This window comes from Triturus cristatus, chromosome 1_2 (assembly GCF_964204655.1).
Source record: "Triturus cristatus chromosome 1_2, aTriCri1.1, whole genome shotgun sequence".
Classification (NCBI taxonomy): domain Eukaryota; kingdom Metazoa; phylum Chordata; class Amphibia; order Caudata; family Salamandridae; genus Triturus; species Triturus cristatus.
In genome coordinates this window covers 538,085,131-538,105,325 of record NC_140580.1, presented here as the reverse complement: position 1 = coordinate 538,105,325, position 20,195 = coordinate 538,085,131, and positions in this window count along the sequence as shown.

The window sequence follows — 20,195 nt, the reverse complement described above, 5'->3', positions numbered from 1 at the left end:
TCTCACATGCAGTCATATTGCACAGGCTTTGTTATCATTTCAAGAGCAGAGGGACAAAATAATTTTAGACTCAAAAAAACATAACCAGGTGACCCTTAACCAAAGCTAGGGTGCAGTCCATCAGAAACAGAACCTGAGAACTGATTGTGATGCATACTCTCATTTGAGTGAATCAAACTTGCGAAACAGCTCCACCGTTTTTAGAATTGATCATCCTCATACTCTCCAAGAGGCAATCCTTATCATTGCTCAACATACACCAAAGCCTGCTTCAATTGTGGCCAACATTCAAGGCAATTATTTTCACAAGGAGGGACAGGGGCTTAGGAGGTCCAGCATACAGGGCCCTTGGGGATACAGTAAAACAAGAAAGTACGCTGTTCTTATAAGGGAAAGGAGAAAGAATCAGAGGTGGTAGGACGGGAAGAAGAACTGGGGTGATAGGCAGGGAATGTTGTGTTAGTTACGAACAGGTGCTAGATAAGAAAGTGCACGATTGCACAGGGATAGCTCCAATGAGGAGCAAGGGCCCTCACACACCCCGTGGGGTTTCATGCTTCATCATAGGGCAGCTCCTCATTGAGCCGGCACTGCAATGCCCAATGGGCCCCCGCAGGGGGGCTCTTTTCCGGAGGTCTTCTCGGTTTGCCGTCGTGAAGCTTAAAGATGTTATGGAGGGAGCATATGTATGGTGAGTAGAAGTGGGATGGTGTGCATGTGGTTAGTATCTACATAACATACTTGGTTTTTGCAGCGGTTACACAAGGTTGGATTAGTAAAAAGGAGGCTGCCTTCCTGATCAGCGATCGCCCCAAGATACCTTACTTTTACACCCTTCCAAAGATTCATAAGGAAACCAGACCACCTCCAGGAAGGCCCATCGTGTCAGGGATTGGATCTATACTAGAACTCCTGTCACAGTTCTGCAACCACTTCCTGCAACCGCTGGTGATGAGGACACCATTCATCCTAAAAGACACCACAGCAGTCCTCAATCTTCTGGAGGGACTAGGTGAGGACTCCACTGTCAATCTATTAATCATCCTAGACGTGGAGGCCTTCTATACAAACATACCACAGGATGCAACTTTAGAGGTGGTCGAGACTGTCCTCAGAAAGGAGGACTGGACCTCCCCCAAACCAATCAGCTTCCTTATGGAGTGTGCTACTTTGGCCCTAAAAGAAAACTACTTTCAGTTTGAGGACCAGTTATACCACCAAAGACAGGGGACCTCAATGGACAGTACTTTAGCCCCTAGTTTGGCATGTCTCTACACGGCAGACTTTGAGAGGAAATACATTGAGGGGCAGACCAACCCCTACAGGGATAAAATCCTGATCTGGCGGAGGTATATCGATGATATACTGATCCTATGGCAAGGTACTACTGATACCTGCTCTGAATTTCGCACATGGGTCAACACGCTTGATCAGTTCCTGAGGTTCAGTAAGACTGTCTCTACCACTGGGATACCTTTTCTGGACTTATTAATCGGCCTCAATGAAGGTAAACTTACCATCAGGACATATGAGAAGCCCAGAGACAGTTTTAGTCTGCTAAGGTATGACAGCCACCACCCCAAACACCTGCATGATAATCTCCTGTTTGGACAGTTTCTGCATCTACGCCGTAATTGCAGCAACGTTAGGGACAACAAACAAAAGGCCAAATCCCTTAGCTCTGACTTGTGCAAGAAACTATCCCAGGAATGTCGTAAAAAAGCATACAAAAGGGCTAGGAACAACAACAGGGGAGCTCTATTGGAAGCGCGAGAACGGGTATCCTCCTCTTCTTTCTCCTTTTCCGTATAGAAATAGCATACTTTCTTGTTTTACAACATTCAAGGCACTCTTAAACAGTGCTACAAGCGTAGCTCTGAGGTACATATTAATGAGTTTCTCTCTTATTTCTCTCACAATTTGCACAATAGCTTAGTCTAGACTAAAGTTATCAGTGCATCAAGATGAAAGACAATGGAGAGATGGCAATTGTTCTGACCTCAGAGCAATTTACCTAGCATTGGCCAAGGACTAGCTACAAGAAACTAGAGGTTCCAATGCCTCATTTCATAATGTGTGAATATCAAGGGCCACTAACGTATCAAAAGAACTGTTCTAAATAATCAATGAGCTTCAATTTCCATCTGCAATGAAAACTTAAATCTCTTTTTCTGAGAGGTTCTGCAACTCATCCCTTTTCATAAAAAGAATACCAGACATTAGACAGTCTATGTTAGTAGACTCCATTTCTGACCCTGATCTATATGTCCCTCCATTTTCCTCCTCCCTAGATCTGGGGAGTTTTAGCAACTTTTCCAAAGGCTGATTCTTGAAAGCACTCTAGAGAAGTCACCGTACAAGCTCACAATTAGAGATTGGTTCAGCAATATGGGTGGATGAGCTCAGTCTGACTGTAACAGATGAACTAAAAAAGTTGTGCAATGTATTGTTGTTGGACTTGGGCTTTTTTGCAGGGTCATCCCAGAACCTTTTGCCTTCCTCCTGTATTTTTTCTGACCTGTTGTTGGTGGTTTTATGACTCTGGGCACTTTTCCACTGCTGCTCAGTGCTAAGGTGCATATGCTCTACCTCTAAATTGTGTTTATGGATTGGTGATTCCATGATTGTAATATTTGATTTACTGGTAAGTCCCTAGTAGAGTGCACTGTGTGTGCCCAGGGCCTGTAAATCAAACGCTGCTAGTAGGCCTCAAGCTCTGATTGTGCCACTCACATGAGCAGCCTGTAAATGTAACTCAGAGCTGCCACTGCAGTGTCTGTCGCAGTTTGGTACTGCCATGTCAACCTGGCAAGTGCATCCACTTGCCAGGCCCTAACCTTCCCTTTTCTTACGTGTAAGACACCCCTACGGTAGGCCCAAGGTACCCCTGTGGGCAGGGTGCAGTGTATGTGAAGGGTTGGAAATACCCTGATGTGTGTGCCATGTCATGATAGGGAAATAATGCCAATTTCGTTTTTCACTATTGAAAGGCTATCTGTCACATAAGATGGAATGGGAGTTTATTAATAACATCTTATAAATATAACTTCACATTGGAACAAGATAGGAAGACAACGTTTAGTATGCCTGAACTCAGAATATAAAGATGCATCTTTTAGTGAGGATGATTTTTACATTCTGTGTTTGAAAATACCACTTTTACAAAGTAGGTATTTTCTTGCTTACCCATCCTGTGTGCCTCTGCAGGTTTGTGTATTGACTATCTGGCTTTGGAGTGACAGGGGCTGGGGAGGTTAATTCTCTCAGATAACCACCAGGGAGGAGCGGTGGGGGGGGATCGGGTTTGATGCATGTCCTGCTTTCCTGAATGAGCCAGGGCTGGGCTGAATAGACCTGGGCTGCATTCAGAGTAGGGAGAGGAGTTCTAAGTAGCACCTTAATAGGCCCGGCCTACATTTAGAGTAGTGGGAGGAGATTTCCCTTGCATCTGAATAAGCCCTGTCTGCCTTACACAATGCTGTCTCCACCTCCTGCCGGGCAGCTGCACCAGAGAGGACAGAACTGGCTTTGGCTGGGCAAAGAGCTTCTCTGCCACCAGAGAACAACAGAATTTATGCTATAAAAGGTGGGGCCCATACCCCTGAACTTTAGACTACTGCTGAACTAAGGAACCTGCCAGGAAGAAGAACCGGGAAAGCTGGAGGGGGAGTACTGCCCCTGTGCTGTGTGTTGTTGGGGTTGGCCTGCAGGGGTTGCTTCTGTCTTTGGCAGGGAAAGGACTGGACTGTGCTTTCATCATCCTGCTGTTAGAGTTTTCTCCAAGCACCTGAAGTAGAGCTTGCCTCCTGCTGGAAGTTTCAGGATAGAAAAGACTTCAAAGATCACTTTTGGACTTCAAGAGGAACCTCTGCCAAGGAGAAGAGCTCGAAAAGACTGGAGGAGGAGTACTGCCGCCTTTGCTGTGTGCTGTCTGGGGTTGGCTGCAGTAGCTGTTTCTGCCAAGGAGAGGAACTGTGTGTGTATCCTGCTTGAGAAAGTATTTCCAAGGCCTTGAAAGTTGAGCGTGCCCCCTGCTCAAGAGGTCTCAGGAACAGCAAAGACCTCACCATCTTTCTGGGCACCGTCTCTGGAACCGCTGGTTTCAGTCACCACAGAAGAAAAGGGCAACCGACTCTGTCACAGAGTCCATCGCAGGATTCCGTGCCCTGAAGGCCCCGCAGAAGGCACCTCCGCACTTCGCACCACATCCTTGGTCTCACTGATGCCGCCTGGATGAATATCACCGAGCCGTTGCTTGCACCGCGTCCTGTGGGCACCGCACTCCGCACCACCTCATCTCACCCTACCTGGACATCACCGACACTGTCGCTGCCCGATCAGTACATTGACCAGCTCCGTCGTCTGTAACGCAACCTGCCAGCACCGCATCGAGCACCGCCTCCCCCTGCACTGTAAGGCTTGGGGTCACCGAAGCGGTCTGGATGACCGTCACAAAGCCGCTGCATGCACCGCATCTTGAGGACACCACACCCTGCACTGCTTCCATTTGTGTGCACGTAACCGCGATGGTAGCCCTCAACCGTCTTGCACCAACATGTCGGCCGCAAAGAGAAAGGTATTGTTTATGAGTCTGTCAGTGCTTTAGCTGGCCCATACCGATGTGATCGGCTGGAACTGTTAGACTTGTTGATTCAGTATCGTGGTAGCCCTGGACGGAGCTACCAACTTGGGAGAGCTGTGTTTTCATCTATTTGGGCCATTTAAAGGTTATTTTGCAAAATAACAATTTTTTCAGTATTGTATTGTGGTTTTATTGTCGTATTTGGTCTTGCTTCGGTTTATATAAAGATTAATTATTTTTCTAAACTGGTGTGGTGTCCATTTGTAGTGTTTTCACTATATTACTCTATGTGTGCACAAATGCTTTACACACTGCCTCTGAGGCAATCCTGTCTGCTCGTGCCAAGCTACCAAGGAGGTGAGCAGGGGTTATTTTAGGAGTGTATCCCCCTTACCCTGACTAGAAGAAGGGTCCCTACTTGGACAACGGTGAAAACCATTGCCAACTAGAGACCCCCATTTCTAACAATTCTTATTTGCTGGAATTGCTCCTACAGATTGAAAACCGCAATAGTAAAACCTTTTCTAAAAGTCTACTGTTGACTTCTCAATTTTTAGTATGTTTATACCAATTTAGTTTCTTCCCTATCGGTAGAAGTTACTTGAGAAACTAGTCTTCAACCAGCTCCAAAATATTATTGAAAGTAACAGCTTAATAAACTGTTTGTAGGCTGGTTTGAGGCAGAAGTACATAATTGATTGTGCTATCTGTAGTTGATGATCTATGCAGACAGGCAGAATGGAGGAGTTGGTGGCACGGGTTCTATTAGACCTGTCTGCTGCCTTTCATAATATCGACCACTCTATCATAATACCCTAGACTCAGTGTGAAAGGCATATTTGGCACAGTCCTAAAATGGCAAAATTCTTATCTAAATCATCACCATCAGCATCAGACAGTGGCACCTTCATAGTTGGAGTCTAAGCCCAAAGCTCTCAACTGTGGCATCCAGAAGGGTTTGATTTCATCTCCACTTTTGTTTAACATCTTCAGGCAACTCTTGGCTCACTTTTAGAATCAGAATCAGAAAAACTTTATTCGATTGTAAGCAAAAACAATCATAAAAGTGTACATAAATAAAATACAGCAAATACATGAAAGTCATAAAAACTTGGATTAAGAAGAGCGTAATGCCCAAAGGTATTTTAAAAAATACATTATAAGATCATCCTTTTTCTAATAAAAAACACTTTTTTCAAATAAGAAATGACTGTTGCAACACAAAGGTGGTTATCCAAACATTGGATCTCATACAGTGCACGGCGACATTGACGATGTCCAATCATCTTTAAGAAGGGCAATAATATAGTTCACCTATCACGGATATAATAACGACAAAACAATACAACATGCAGGGTACTTTGAGGAGAGGTTTCATCACAGGGGCATGGGGACAAATCATGAGACCAGTCATTGATTGTGGGAAAACTGACCAATCTGTGAAAGATATTAAATCTAAAACGACAAAGTAAAAAACGGTCAAAGTTATTTGGTACATAAGTCAAATAGGGTTGAATATTAAAAGTAGTTAAAACTAATTCATGTTGGAGGACAGTTGGTTTTAAAACCTCCACAGCACATCTTAAGGATTCTAGGTGTGTCAGGCATTCTTTTTTAAGATCCTTTCTGGAAATAGCTGAGGTAGTAAGCGGATTTAGAAAGTACTCTAATTTGCCCATATCAGATAAAAAATTACGTACATATCTGAGCCACGGTATCCTCATGTATCCATCTGACTTAATAACATCTGACAAAATATCTCTATTAAGCTTAGGTTCATCTTTTGACCATACCCTGTGCCATAACAGTACGGGTTCTAGTTTAATAAGGTCAGATATAAAAGAGAGACCCAGTTCAGTGTGGCAGTTAAAACTAGAGGAACTATTAGGAACCGCGAGGATAAACTTCAAAAAGGTATTCTCAACAACCTGGAGCGGAATCGGGTCCACTATCCCCCATATTCCGCTACCATACATGGCGCCAGATAAACATTTCGCTTTATAAATTTTAATTAGCTCTGCGGGGGGTCGAGTACCTAGTTTCCCCGAGAAGGACCTAAGAGCAGCTGTCGAATGAATCATCGCCTGTTTTTTTGCAGCCAAGGCCTTGCCCCAAGAATCCTTCTGCGTAAATAAGATACCAAGGTAGGAAAATTGTTGTGTAAAAACCAACCGTTGTCCTTCAATAAAAATAGGCTTCTTAGATTTTACATTTCTGCCACAGTGCATGATAAATGTTTTTGCTATGTTTACTTTTAGGCCCAATTCTAACATGAAGAGGGCAAAACTAGCAACCACGCGCTGTAGTCCCAATTGAGTGCGGGACATTAATACAGCGTCATCCGCATACATTAATAACGGGATGGGACGGCCAGCAACATAGGGGGGATCAAGTTTGTTATTGCACAGGGCTTTCTCCAAACCATTTATATACAAATTAAAAAGGAAAGGGGCCAGGACACAACCTTGCCTGACCCCACTCCTGATTGGGATTTTACCAGTGCATTCCCCATTTTGGCCGTAACGTACAGATGCAGAAGCTTCACTATAAAAACATTTAAGAAAATAAATAATGTTATCTTCAACCCCAAGTTGTTCCAATAATATCCACAGTTTGGAATGAATCACACAATCAAAGGCGGCTGAAAGATCGACAAAGGCTACAAACAGATTCTCCCTCCTGGCTCTGGTATATTTTCCCGTTAACATCAGAAAATTTAAGCCTTGTTCCACAGTACCTAATCCAGTACGGAAACCGTATTGTAGGTCAGAGAGGATAGAATTGTCATCAGCCCATCGAAGTAGCCGGTCCAGAATTATTCGTCCCGCTATTTTTGTAAATGAATCTAAAAGAGAAATAGGTCTATAACAGGCCGGTTTGTGACGATCCCCTTTTTGTAGATAGGAACAATTATGGACTCCACCCAAGTGGATAAAGCTAGATGCACAGCAAGCATTTAGCACCTGAACCAATAGGGGTGCCCACAATGACATAACTGCCTTAAATACATCTATGGGCACACCGTCTGGGCCGGGGGCCTTCCCCCCCTTACTTGCTTGAATCGCTTTTTCAACCTCGGGGAGAGAAAACTGCATATCTCTCAAAGATGGATAATCAGAGGGGTTACAGGAGGTGGAATACGTGCCGTCCCCCTCGTATACTTTTGAAAAGTGGTCAATCCACTCAACCTCAGAGATTGCGACTTCTACGGTGGGACATGCCTCTTCTCTGAATAGGGGGTTTCTGATAATCTTCCAAAAGCTTGCACTATCGTTGCATAGGGAGGCCTGGTGCAAAGCTTCCCACGTATCCTTTCTTATTTCCTTTTTCCTATCTTTAATAGGGTTATTTTAGGAGTGTATCCCCCTTACCCTGACTAGAAGAAGGGTCCCTACTTGGACAACGGTGAAAACCATTGCCAACTAGAGACCCCCATTTCTAACAATTCTTATTTGCTGGAATTGCTCCTACAGATTGAAAACCGCAATAGTAAAACCTTTTCTAAAAGTCTACTGTTGACTTCTCAATTTTTAGTATGTTTATACCAATTTAGTTTCTTCCCTATCGGTAGAAGTTACTTGAGAAACTAGTCTTCAACCAGCTCCAAAATATTATTGAAAGTAACAGCTTAATAAACTGTTTGTAGGCTGGTTTGAGGCAGAAGTACATAATTGATTGTGCTATCTGTAGTTGATGATCTATGCAGACAGGCAGAATGGAGGAGTTGGTGGCAAGGGTTCTATTAGACCTGTCTGCTGCCTTTCATAATATCGACCACTCTATCATAATACCCTAGACTCAGTGTGAAAGGCATATTTGGCACAGTCCTAAAATGGCAAAATTCTTATCTAAATCATCACCATCAGCATCAGACAGTGGCACCTTCATAGTTGGAGTCTAAGCCCAAAGCTCTCAACTGTGGCATCCAGAAGGGTTTGATTTCATCTCCACTTTTGTTTAACATCTTCAGGCAACTCTTGGCTCACTTTTAACTTCAGTTGGGTCTAAGTTCTTCATGTATGCAGATGACACTTAATTGAAGTTTGGCCTTGCTAGTGGCTCTCTTACTACTGCCTCCCCTTCTAACACTCTGCACTTGATCCAATTGTGGATGTCTAAAAACCTTTTAAAGATAAATCAATCAAAGGCCTCACTGTCAGGACCTGCAATTATGGGCACTTGTTTATTCTCTACAACTGGTCTCAATCTAGGTATGTACCATAAAGTCGAGCTGGTTTTTGGCCCTCATGCCACCAAACTTGTCTTTGCTTCTTTCATTTTAAACAATGCAGAACATTCATCCTTTTCTTGACAGTAGCTAACACATGCTAGTGATTAATGCTCCCATCCTGTCCCATATATATTACGGGGAACACCATTCTGCTATCTGCCCCTTAAAAAAAGCTTCTTGGAACTACATTTGATACAAACATGGTGCCCCGCCTGATCTACAGTTTATCCAAATTTCAATACATCACACCTTTTCTACAGCAACTACTCTGGCCCCCTGAGTACAAGAGGATAACATTTAAAGCTATGGTTGAACTTGTCATCCACTGGGCAGTCTATCAAAAATGTCCTGACTTTCTGATTGCCAAGTTAGAATAGTACAAAGTCCCTTGCCATCTGAGGTCTAACGATCTATTCTCCATGTAAAGTCCCCAGAACTAGAACGCTAACTTTTTGTGACAATGTCTTTTCTGTGCCTACCGTCAGCTGTCGGAATTCTACCCCTTGCCACCTAGTCTTACTCTTTATCCTCTATTATTCAGTTTAGAAAACAAACAAAAACCATCTTATTTGCCAAATGATGCAGTTTTAGCATTGGCCTTGTTTATGTTATTTCAGCGCCAAGAAACCTCAGTGTTTGTGCGCTATATAAACAACCATTACATAACATTCAAGGTCTCTCAAAGCAATGGCTCCAGTAAATGACTCAAACAAGTCAATGGCTGGCGGGGCAGATCCAAATCCCACTCTATATATATTACAAGCAATAAGAGTCAAATCAGGTCTAAAAATAAATGAGGACGAATATGAACAGAAAAATAAAAATTGAATAGGTGAAAAGACGCATTGCATATTGATTGCAAGCTAAAGGGCATGGGAATAAAGGGAAACAACTTCAATCAAGCAAAATAAAGAGGTGTGATTATTTGAGTTTTAGTGACAAGAAAAGTTTAAAACTTGCAATTTTTACAAATGTTATGCATCTTTAAACTGCAAGTGTGTAATGCAGTTCAAATATAAGATGAAAAAGAGAAGTTCGAAGGTAACGGACAAGTTGCTGTACCAGATTCTCTGCTCAAGGGGACAGACCATTACTTCAGCATCTAAGCTCTAGTGATTGAAAGATTTTCCGAAGTATTATGCAGGGAACGATATACTATCCTCCCATCACTTCTTTACTCATAACAACTCTGTACTCATAGCATTGAATTGCTTGAAGACACAGGTCATAACTTCCTGTGACTGGCTAGAGGCTGCATTGAATGCCGACTGATGTTTAACTAGAGTTGATATTTTGGCATGGTGCTTTTGCAGGTGTCCAAAGACAAGAGGGGTGCTGGCATCCAACAGACTCTTTAGAAGAAATACATTAACTTCCATTGAGTCCCAATTCCTTTAAAAGTATAAGTGAAATATAAAGGTTATTTATCAACAATGAACTACAAACATAGCTACCAGCAGAGGCAACTTCACACAGTGGACAATTTAGTCTTGCAAGTAAGTGCTAAAATGGTTGAAAATTAGCCACTTCTAGCACTTGCTCTCATTGGTGAATTGTTTATGCACCATGTAGAAAGGGCTGCTAATTATCTGTGAAAAATAATGCACAAGGGGTGAAAAGGGTATTGTATTCCCCAGTATGTACCATGTAGGTCTTAATAATGTGGTAGCACACACACAATACCTGTCACTAATGTTATGTGTAGTTGGGTGCGGCATTACAGGTTATCCCCTGATGGGTGTAAATTACACTTTAAGAGCCCTTGCAACTCATCTCACAACTTGAACTAGCCTGCTAAAATCTAATGGTATATGATGCCGCTGCAGTCACCACTGTCCCTTCTGCCCTTCTCAGAGGCATATGCCTCAAGCAGAGTGGGAGGTGTTTCTTGAGCTGAGGTCTTGCTCGTCCTGCGTCAGTTTAGATGAGGAGGTGCGATGCAGAGTCCTGCGTCAAGTTGTGTCACCCTGCGTCAGTTCCAATGAGGCTACCAATCAGAAGCTGAGATGCGAGGCCCTGTGTTGAGTTGCGTTACGCTGCATTGTTTCTGATGAGGCCACTGTTAAGGAGCTACAAGAGGCTGCGATGCAAAGTCCTGCATTTAGTTGTGGCACACTGCATTGGTTCTGTTGGAATCCATAGTTAGGCAGGGTGGTGTACGCTCTGGTACCAGCCAAGGGTCCAAGACCTGGAGAGGCACCGCTTGGGAATCAGGAACTCACTGCAGCAGAGGCCAGCAGTGCTGAGTGAGGCCCAATTGTAGGTCCAGGTAGGTCCAGAGCAGCAGGTCAGCTGGGCAGTTGCAGAGAGGCCTCTGGCGCTTTTTGTGTCCCTGCAGCTCAGACAGGAGGTCATGGACCCTTGGAGTCATTCAGGTTATTTATTTATTTATTTGCAGGTTTTTATAGCGCTAGAATCGACTCCAGCTGGAGTATCTCTGCGCTTCTGACGGGATAGTCCTTTATCAAGAGTGGAACATGCGGAAGTCACTAGATCGCATTTGTGAACAACAAGGTTTTAAGTTGTTTCCTAAACATCAAGTGTTCGGAGCAGGAACGAATAGCTACAGGGAGACAATTCCACAATTTAGGTCCCAACACTGATAGTGCCTTACTTCCGTGCCTGGCCTTCTTGGCACGCAGCACTACCAGTAAATGCCCATTGCTGGATCTGAGCATTCTGGATGGAATATATGGAATAAATTTCTTTTCCAGATATAGTGGACCTTGCCTATTTAGGCTCTTGTGTATTAGGCAGCAAGTTTTAAATTTTATCCTTTGGCGGATAGAGAGCCAGTGGAGTTCTTCTAAAAGTGGCTTTGATGCTGTTCTTAGAGGGGCATTAAGAACAAGGCGAGCCGCAGTATTTTGTATTACCTGAAGTCTATTCAATACTCCCTCATTTGCAGAGAGCAAGAGACCGTTGCAGTAGTCGATCCGACTCATAACAAGGGCCTGCACCAGCGTCTTACTGAATTGGTCAGGCAGCAATGGAAAGACTTTACGTAGCAGGCTAATAGTATGGAAACATACGCCTGCGACATAATTCGTATGTTGTTTTAGTGACAAATCCTGGTCAAGGCGAATCCCCAAGTTTTTAACGATCTGTTTGGGCTCAGGTGCTACGCCTAGACCAGGAGGCCACCAGTCTGGAGTCCAGAGTATTTTCGCTTCACCGAACAGCATGACCTCCGTTTTACTAACGTTACACTGTAAGTAGTTGGTGGACATCCAACTTGCTACAGCTTCCATGCCTGCAGAGAAAGAGCTCCTCAATTCCGAGGTAAGAGTCTTAAAAGGGAAGAGGAACTGCGTGTCATCAGCATATGACACGGGGATGAAGCCAAATTTACGCATCACTCTTGCCAGGGGAGCCACGTAGATGTTGAAAAGCGTTGGGCTTAGACAAGAGCCCTGTGGTACCCCTTTCAAGACTTTTACCTCTGCTGAGCGATACGTACCCATGGTGACAGTCTGGGTGCGATCAGAAAGGAAGCTTCTCAGCCATGCCAGGGCTTTGTTCTTAACCCCCACGTTTGACAACCGGTCAATAAGAATGTTATGAGACACGGTGTCGAACGCTGCTGATAGATCTAATAAGACTAAGATCACAGAATAGCCTTTATCTTGGAGCATGTGCAGGTCGTCCATAACAGACAGTAATGTAGACTCTGTACTGTGTTTTGGCCTGAAACCAGATTGAGAATGGTCAAGGCCGCCCACAGTTTCGATAAAGCTGGAAAGGAGTCTATTAACATATTTTTCTGTAAGTTTCCCCAGAAAAGGTATCAGTGAAATTGGCCTTAGGTTGGATAATTCGGTCCAAGCAGTGGTGGTATTTTTCCTGATAGGTCTGACTAGTGCACGTTTCCATTCTTTGGGGACAGATCCTGTGCTCAGGGACAGATTAATGAGTTTAATGATCGTGGGACATAGTGTGTCAAATAGAGTGGGCATTAATCTGGCTGGAATAATATCGTCTGGACTACCACTTTTAATCTGTTTGACCAATACAGATAGATCCTCATAAGTAATGGAGGGAAAGGTGTCCAGAGTGTTTATGCCATGATCGAATTCTGTGTTTTGAAAGGCAGAAACTGTGTCAGTGGCCATGGCATTATTAGATTCCACAATTTTCTCATAAATAGTGTCAATTTTATTGGAGAAAAAAGATGATATACCATTGCAGAGCTGTTGAGACGCAAGTTCGGTGCTTTCACATGCTACTGGTTTAACAAACGAGCTGAGCACCTGGTAAAGGACCCTGGGAGAATTCCCTGCTGCCGTGATTTGAGATGTTATATGAATTTTCCTCGCACTCCGGATTGCTTTATGATAGCTGGATAATGAGTCCCAATAGTGCTTTCTATCACTCTCCAAATGGGAGGTCCTCCATATTTTCTCCAGCTTCCTGGCTGCTTGTTTTAATGTTTTAAGGTCTTTGGAGAACCAGATTTCCTGTTTATTAGCAGACCGAGATTTAAAACTCTTTATGGGGGCTATCTTATCTATGGCTGCTCTAGAAGCCGTTTCCAGCTTTTTTAGAGCACTTTCCACATTTTCTAACATAGTAACAGAGGGCTCTATAAAGTTACTGGTAAAGACTTCTTTATTAACTTTGTGCCACTGCCGTCGAAGACAAGGAAGAGAAATTGGTCTGTGCAAAGTGTTATTAGGGTGGGAAGAATACAATTCAATAATATAATGGTCAGTCCAACTTACTTGAGTGGGAGGAGAACATGTGACTGCAGGGAATTTGGATAGAATCAGGTCTAATGTGTGTCCTGCCCGGTGCGTTGGCCCAAAGTTCCTTTGGGTTAGCCCAAGTAGAGATAGATCATTTAACACAGACTGTGCCTCTTTGCAGTCTTTCAGATCACTGTGTATGTTAAAATCCCCTACCATTAAAAAGTCCCTGTCAATGCTAATATGAGGGGCAAGAACCTCAATTAACGTATTAGAAAAATTAGTGCATGGTCCTGGGGGGCGATATACTAAAGCACCCATCTGAATGTTTTTAGGAGAATAATAAAATTTAAAAACCAATAATTCAATAACTGGCGAGCTCAATTCAGCCAAGATGGTACAATGAATGTCTTGTTTGTGTACAATGGCTATCCCCCCTCCTACCTTACTAGGGCGGTCCAGCCTAATTATTTTGTAGCCTGAGGGAATTGCTAACGTAATCGCTGGATTAGAATGGGGTTTGAGCCAAGTTTCTGTGAGAAAACAAAAATCCGGCTCACTAGTAGAAATTAAATCCCACACTTCTGACGTATGTTTGGGAAGAGACCTAATATTACAGAGTCGGTTTTTACTTCCGACAACGGTTTTACTTCCATTCGTATTAACGCTAGCAGAGTAGGTACTTTTATTAGGACAAGTCTCCTCAATAAATATGCCAAACTGAGCTCGACAAAAGCGGCAAGAAAATGGGCTGTCTAACTGGAGACACCTTCCCATCATACACTCTTGTAACTGATGTTGATTTCCGCCTATCTCATGAAGTACCTGTGCTGAATAGGTCATCCTTGGAGTAGGCGAAGATGGGTGGTCAGTGTTGTTTGGCCCCATAGCCCCTGGCCCCGTCCAGTCGCGGACGGGCGCAGACGGGCAGGTCTTTGGCTTGTCTTCGGCGCCGTCAATGGCGCCCCTCTGCGCGCAACCGCTGCGCGCTATGACCTCCGAGGGGCTAAATAGCCCTGTGTGGAGTGATGTTAGAGCGCTAACCGCTCGACAGTTCCGGGGTTACTGGGCGTGTCTTGCTCTTGTCTGCCCGCCCTCCGCTCAACGGTATTGGCTACCGAGTCGGACCAGGGCGGGTAGGCTAAAACACCGAGCTAAGACAGAATCCGGCCCCCAGAGCCCCTCACAGTACAGAAATGAACAATAGGCTGTCCACTAAATAAAATACAACCCAAGATGAAAGTGGTTGTAATTATGCGTGCAAGTTAAAATAACGCCGCAAGTGATTTTAAAATCGTATTAAACAATGCCAATAACACGCTACATATGCTGACTGCTCGATGCTCAATGCTCCGCTCTGACAAGGGTTTACCTGACGCCAAGCGGAGTCGGGAGACACTGCCACTGTCCTCCCTTACCGCAAATGACCGGACCTCCTCGCCGCCTAAATAGCCCTGTGTGGAGTGATGTTAGAGCGCTAACCGCTCGACAGTTCCGGGGTTACTGGGCGTGTCTTGCTCTTGTCTGCCCGCCCTCCGCTCAACGGTATTGGCTACCGAGTCGGACCAGGGCGGGTAGGCTGAAACACCGAGCTAAGACAGAATCCGGCCCCCAGAGCCCCTCACAGTACAGAAATGAACAATAGGCTGTCCACTGAATAAAATACAACCCAAGATGAAAGTGGTTGTAATTATGCGTGCAAGTTAAAATAACGCCGCAAGTGATTTTAAAATCGTATTAAACAATGCCAATAACACGCTACATATGCTGACTGCTCGATGCTCAATGCTCCGCTCTGACAAGGGTTTACCTGACGCCAAGCGGAGTCGGGAGACACTGCCACTGTCCTCCCTTACCGCTCTCTTCAGGTTAGATGAAGAGAGCAGGTCCAATCTTCCTGCTCAGAGAGCAAGGCAGTTCTCAAGCAACAGAACAGTCCCTAGTGGCAGGGAAGTCTTTCTTCTTTAATCTCCACAGGTCCAGGAGTGTACTGAAGAGTGGCTCTAAAGGTCCAATATTAATACTTGGTGCTATCTTTTGGATTGGAGGGACTGCCAAACCTACCCCGAAATCTGGTTCTGGAAAGTTCTTCCCTTCCCCTGTCAAGGCTCCAAGAAGTTTGGGGTGACAAGAGACAGTGCAGGCCTGGTGTCAGATTCCTTTGTGTGGGCTGGATGCAAGCCCTTCGAAGTGTAAATGGGACAGGGCACATCTCCACCCCAGCCATCTTGGCAGGATGGCCCATCCTGCTAAACATAGTCCCCTTGTGTCAAAGTCTGGGAGGAATACACTAACACCAACAGCAGGGTCATTCACAGTCATGTGACCCAGGATGCCCAGCAAAAGGTATACATGGTTGGGACAGGAAAATCCTACCTTTCGAAAAGTGGCATTTTCACACTTGTCACTTAAAATCACCAATAAAGAGGATGAATCTGAACTCAAAGACATAGAACTACAGCGAAGGTTAATATTGGGAGATACAAATATCAAAGCTGCAAAACTCCTAATCGAAGACGTTAACAAGCAGATTAGCAAGTTCAAAACATTTACTGCGAACCAAAATTTAACAAAACTGAAAAGAAACATAAACAAGCATTTGCAATGCAACCGGTCTTGGCCTTGGGACCCTATATGTATTGAGCTATGCAGCACATTAACGTGGGTGCTGAAACATCTACTGTTCTTTAACAGGGAGGGAAAGTAAGCACCAAACTGCGTGACACGCCAGGTATGGGAACACTTGGAGAGAAATATTGCCTTTCTGCTGGAAATGGTATAGTCCAAAGCTCTGTTTTTAATATAAAATCAGGGCCTTTGGTGGTCTAATCACTGAAAATACAAAATTTGAAAAAAATATCCTTGTCTATGGGTGCTTGTGGAAGACAATTTATATGGACTGGAATCTAGAGAATGCTAAAGTGATTCGGGTATTTTACTGACCTCTGCTGGTCGTTTTCTATCAAGAAACTTAAGTAGAAGCAGTTGCCAGAAGAATTTAAAAATAAAGTCCCTCAGCAGAAAGTAATTCTGGTATTTTACTGACCTCTACTGGTCGTTTTCTATCAAGACAGTCAAATAGAGGCAGTTGAACAGAAAAAAAAGTCTCTAAGCGGAAGGAGACAAGTCCTAGGGCTGATCTCCCGAGCCCACAAAGTACATACACATATAAGTATATTCTAAAGTAAACTAAAAACTACAACAATGAAGTTGCCTACCCATACCTGAGGGAGATTTAATATATGAGCTTTAATCCTTCAGGCCCTAAAAAACAATACTATGGAAGACCAAAGAGAAGGTTCTTTACATTTTCAGAGACATCATCTGGTTCAAGTGAAGGCAGACTTGTGCCAGTAGGTTTCAAAATTTTTGTACAGCAGAAACAGACTTTTTTTTTAGAAAGAAGCAACAAAAGAGCTTCAGGCGGGGAAACACATTATATAGGAGAGATTAGAACTTACAGTCAGGTCTCCAAGGGCTGACCCTAGAACCAGCACTCCCTTATGAAATTTCAAAATATCAATTATCTGAATCACAACAATTTTTCTGAAGTAAATAACTTTCTTTCATCCCTCCTAGATCAAGAGATAAAAAAAAACAGGTTAAACGTTTTGTTCTGAGATAATAATTGGAAATAGTTTCAATACATTACATGACTCCACAAGGAATCTACCTTCTGCTCTTCCATCACATCCATTTCCACCCCAGTTATATGCATCTGAGAAAGTGATCATTCAGGAGCTATACAAATTACACAGCAAAGAAATCCATGCTATTCCAAACATGACCTAAGAAGAATCTGGGAATCTCAGTGGTCAATCTAGCAATAGGAAAATAATGATAAAAGCAACAGACAAAGGACAGTTATCACGATTAACATCCATATAAACTATGAAGAAAAAATAGGGAGGCAAATGAATAACAGACTACCGAAAGGCACATCACCTGAGATCAGAAGTCAAACACTTAGCACCACAAAAGAGATATTAGAAAATGGATGGGTAAGCATTAAGGGGCAGATTTAGAAGCCCCTTGCGCCACTTTTGCGTCACTTTTCCCATGTTAAAAGTGAAGCAAAAGTGGCGCAAGGGGCTTCTAAATCTGCCCCCAAGAGTTTAACTTTTTGAGTAAAAATATGCCAGAATTCCAATGATGTCTTATCTAAAATCCACAAAAACATAGAGAATCCACCCGAACAACCCATAATTTCAGGGTGGGGTGAAAATTTAGAACAGTTATCATAGACATTTTTCTAAAGGCTTTTATGATGGAAACAGCATTAGGGATTCTAGCACTTCATAAATATTGACAAAGGAATTTACATCCTAATAAGTTTCAATGTGGAAGCATTAATGTAGGAGGCCTGGGTGGTGATAAGGAAGAGGAGAATGGGAAGCTTTCTGAATTTTGATATTTATTCATGGCAAAAGTAAAGAATAAAGTTTTTATGGGCCTTGGAAGGGTGTTGATGCTGTTGTCCTACAGTGTAGTATGGCTGATGTTTGTTGTCTTTCCTTCTCTTTAGGTGTCCTCTCTCAGGTTGGCTCTGGCTGGAGTCTCGGTATAGAAAAAGTGGTAAGTAAAAAGTTGGTATTTTGGGTCTAAATTCTTTTTAGGCCATCACCACACCCATATTAGTGATCCAAGATGGGGAAAAGAAATCCTGTGTGGTAGAATCTTAATTCTGGCAGAACAAGCACCTGATTTTACTTTGTTGAGGTACTTTTTCCTAAATACTGTGCTCCCAGACAACCCAGGAATCCATTCCTTGAGCACTATTATGGCTTTTCTAGGGCTCAGGTGATTTAAGCTGGGGTTCTCATGCACTCTGTCTTTCCCGGTACTGTGTGCACTGCGGTGAACAAGTTTGCTCCCACCCGGAATACCTTCACCGCGACCCAAACCATCCCACACTCACCCCCTGGTCACGCACCTGCTACGCGCCAACTCTCCTGACTGCACCCACCACTCCTTGCTCTAGGTCTCCAGGGTCCAGTTGAGGCTGATGGCGTCTTCTTCTAGCTCTGCTTCATCGGGTGGCTCTCCTTCTGGTCTGATGTCGATTCCTTTGTCCTCTGGCTTTCTGGCCTCCCTTGCAGTTCTTTCTTGACGTTCTCCGGTGTCCTTTTCCATGCCTCCGGGGCCTCTGATTGGCTCCTGCGTGTTGGGTCCCCCCACCTGTCCAAAAAACATAGCAGTCCGTCGTTAGTGCTGTTCGTTGATGGTGTCTGCCCCATTTAACTCGTGGTTCCTTTTTTCACCCACATGTAGTCTAGTCTTGACAGTGGCAGTCCATGTGGGCCAGGAGTCTTCCTTCCGGTAAGTATAGCACATCCGGGGACTCATCCTCACAATAAACTATGGGATAAATTACACCCCCGTTGCACATTATAAGGATATTGAAATTCACCAAGGAGTTTCGTCACCACAGAGCAACATACAACAAAGAGTACTTTATTCTGTATAATACACTGTCATATCATCACTCTATCCACAAACCACTTAAATCCTTGGTATCTTGGTCTTTTACATGAAACAGGTAGCATGTTTGCAGGTATGAAGAATAGAAGTAGAAACTGTATTGTGTAATTTAACAAACTAAAGTAGCAGTTGTTAATTCGTTGCAAAAACTAGTAGAATCAGTTCAATTCAGTAAGATTTCAAAGAGCTGTAGTTTAGAATATGTAGTAGAAACATGCAGAGAGATTCTAACTTGTAATGACCTATAGCATGGAGACAAAATAAACATGTTGCCTTAAATTTGTCCTTTTTCCTAATGATCACTGTTCATTTTTAAAAACTGACCTGAAGAATCAAAAGCTAGTTCTTTTTTTCGTGGTTTATACAGCAACTGACATTACGCTCTGTGATCTACCTTGGCTTCTCTACAGCAACAGGCATTATAACATCCCAACTCACTGTTAAAAAAACTACAGCTGTACTTCTACTTGTTTTCATTATTACAGGTGACTAGAGATGTTACCACTTAACTCTAATAAGGAAATTAGAGACAGGCTTTGATACAGGGATTTCAGACTCTCATGTACTGTAGTCTGTTAAATCGTACTGCACTAGATGGCTAGAAGTAGACGAAGTTTAAAAGAGCATAAGTTAGATAAGGTTTGTTTCTGGTGTTAAAGTCCACTGTATTTGCATTTACAGTTAGCCACCAAAGGCACCCATTCACACATTACAAAATGGATGGATGTATTCTCATATAAATATATTATCTGTATATTAAAACACTTGAGGTGGAGCTATCTCATTTGTAAATGTGTTTTAAATATGTGTATCTATTATGCAAATACTTATATGAGAGGGTTTTTAGACATGAGTTTTTGCCTTTACACAATATGAACCGAGGACACCTTTAGTTGATACGAGACATTTTCCTATAAAGAAATATGAATGTTTGACTTTTGGATGATGCAGACAAAAATATGAGAAGAGCTGCAAATTATGTCTAAAAATAACTGATTCAATAGCAGGTTGTAGAACCTTGGGTTTCATGTGAACACTAAACATACACTGGGCATGTTGCAAGTATTATGCCAAAGTTTTAATCATAAGAGTTGTTCAATGTAAAATAATTGTTACTTGTAGGACACCTAAAATTAATGTTTAAGTAACTTTCATTTGGTATATTTATTTGCTCTGTTGCCTAGTGTTGCATAGTCATCCTGTGCCCTGGGCACCC